Source organism: Astatotilapia calliptera, chromosome 17 (genome assembly GCF_900246225.1).
Source record: "Astatotilapia calliptera chromosome 17, fAstCal1.2, whole genome shotgun sequence".
NCBI lineage: Eukaryota > Metazoa > Chordata > Actinopteri > Cichliformes > Cichlidae > Astatotilapia > Astatotilapia calliptera.
In genome coordinates this window covers 39,289,433-39,292,089 of record NC_039318.1, presented here as the reverse complement: position 1 = coordinate 39,292,089, position 2,657 = coordinate 39,289,433, and positions in this window count along the sequence as shown.

Sequence of the window (2,657 nt, the reverse complement as noted above, 5' to 3'; positions counted from 1 at the left end):
TAAAGAGACGCCGTACACACGATCACACTCCCCAAGCGTACTCTACGAACCGGGTCTAGGTACCCTTGCCCCTGGAGGGGGGAACTGCACCCAGACCCAGGTGGTGTTACCCTTTTCCCTGCGGTGGGGAGAGGCAGACCGCCCCGACTCCGCAGCAGCAGGGAGGCCCCACACTCCAGACCGCAGTCGGACGGCCAACTCCTCCTCCTAGCCCCCCTGCTCCAGCAGGCCGCAGAGAACGGGGGTGAGAGAAGACTCCAAACCTCCCTCCACCCACTCATTGTAGTGTTGATGCATGTGTGTTCTAAGGTGCATTTAAAACCCAGGAGGGCATGGAGCTACCTGCCAAGGAGCAGCAGGTAAGCGCATAGTCCCTCCTGCTAGCCCTCAATGTCTACGTGTATTCAAAATTGAGAGGTGGGCAACAACGCCAGGGGTGAGGTGTACACCCTGATGGTCTTTTGGAGTCCGTGTAGCGTGCCCACCCCCAAGGTCCTATATGTATGTGTAATGAGAGTGTGAGTAATGTGAATGTCTAAGTTGTGGGATAAAATTGAGGCAGAGGCAGCCAGAAGGGGACAGGGGGGGGGGTAGCCTCCTCTGCACCCTGGTGACATACCCCTACTCCAAGGCCCTGCATGTGTGGGTGGTTGTGGTGGAGCGGGAAGAGGGAGGCAGCTGGAGATGGGGAGGGAAGGAAGGGAGGGGCAAGTGACCCCCATACTCCGCGACCCGCCAGGGAAAGTTAAAGTCATTCAGCCATCTGTTTATACATGGTTTAGCTTTAAAGTATCTGCATTTGTGAATAAAATTTTTTCCCATAAACAAAAACGTCCTAATCAACAGGTCAAAATCTGCATTCTCAGCAAGTATTCCAAATACTTCACAGATACTTCACCTCTTTTTTGATGTGTATATTATTTATTGCTTGCAGGGGACACTCATGCAGAGCTAGAATTTCGCATTTATTAATATTCAGCTGTAGGCCAGAAGCTTTGGAGAAGTGGTTGATCACCTGTACCCACCGACGCATGTATCAAGCTCACAGAGTGAAACCTGTATCGGTGCGTGCGTCGCTTTAAGAAAAAGTCACGTGATCGATACAGCTGCTGTATCGCTCATTGCCAACGCGCCAAACTGTGTTTAAAAGGTACCGCATCCGCATCTGCCAACGGAACGAGTCTCCACCAAAAAAAAGACAAAATTACTCTCGCAAAGATAAAAAAAAAATAATACACATCTCTCCATAACAAAATGGAGCCCGAAAGAAAAAGAAATGTTTCTGCTGCGGGGGATCATTTTGATCTTTTAACTGCAAATAGTTAGTCTGTCTTTGTTTCAGTGTGATCTATCAGAATAGAAAAAACAGCAATGTGACCTGCAGTGTAAATTATTTATTTTATTTTATGCAGGTTAAATGTCGCATCTGTTCTGCATTTCTTACACAAACAAAAGCACCTCCTCAGTGTTAAGGCATTACAGAGCCAAACATGAAGATGAGGAGATAAACACACCGAGAATGAACACAGGTAGGCCTATACTGACACTGAACAGCTTTATCATCTTTTTTTTTTTTTTTATTAAAATGTGTTTTATTATTTTGAAATCAAACATCTAGGAAGACTGTTCTGGACCAGGCAGTCCTGAATTTTATTATAAAAGACTGCCAACCCCTTAGTATTGTGGAGAGTGTCGGAGAGAAACATTCCAAGATCAGAGGATCCTTTAACATACTGGGGGAAAAGGAAGACATCCGAACCTTTTCCACCTGGCTTTACAGTTTTTGTGTACCCCAGCTTCATTTATGCCTCTGAGTTTTCCAAAGCTGGGGAAATGGTGTCAAAAAAACACAATAGACTGAATGCAAAAACATTGAATAAACTTATTTTTCTTAAACTCTGAGTCAATTACATTTAAATGGGTAATATTATATTCACAATACTTTCATTTTAATTTTCACTTAATGTCATTCACAATATTTGAAATGTAAAAGATATAAAATGATTCCATGGAAAGTACAATACCTTACAGTGTAAACAAGTATGACTAGGTCATTGAATCAGTGTCTGTTGTGAGTCTCAAGTAAGTTGCCTGCAATGATATTTAAGGTCCAGCAGGTGTCAGTATGGAGCAAAACAGCAACACTGTGTCGACACAGTATCGATACTGTTATGTATTTAGTAAAATCAGTTTATAGTTTGTGGTACTACTTTCTGTTACATAGTAGAGAACACAAAGTGTGGTGTATGTGCGCATTGATATGCCTGCGCCTTTCCTTAGACTGGTTATTAAAGTAAATCACTACAACTAAAGAAGGCGTCGTTACTTACCAGTTAAGTTATAAGAGAGAATATAACAGATACAGTTTTGGGAATGTGCTGAAACGCCTCACGAGGCCTCACTACCTCAGGCTGTCAGGTTAAAACACTCGGTCGTGTTTTCGTAGCGTAAACGCTGGCACTCCTCTCAGAGCCTACGCTCTATCTGCTATTCCCGAACAGAGATACGCAAGTTTCTCCGTGACTGCAGCTGCCAGTCAAAGCTGTTATGATGACGTTTCACAACAATTTAACATCACCACTCTAGGAATTAGAATCACACTTATGGGAAAGGAGACCCCTTGAACATAAATCAGCGTGATGAGAACTATTGAAAAC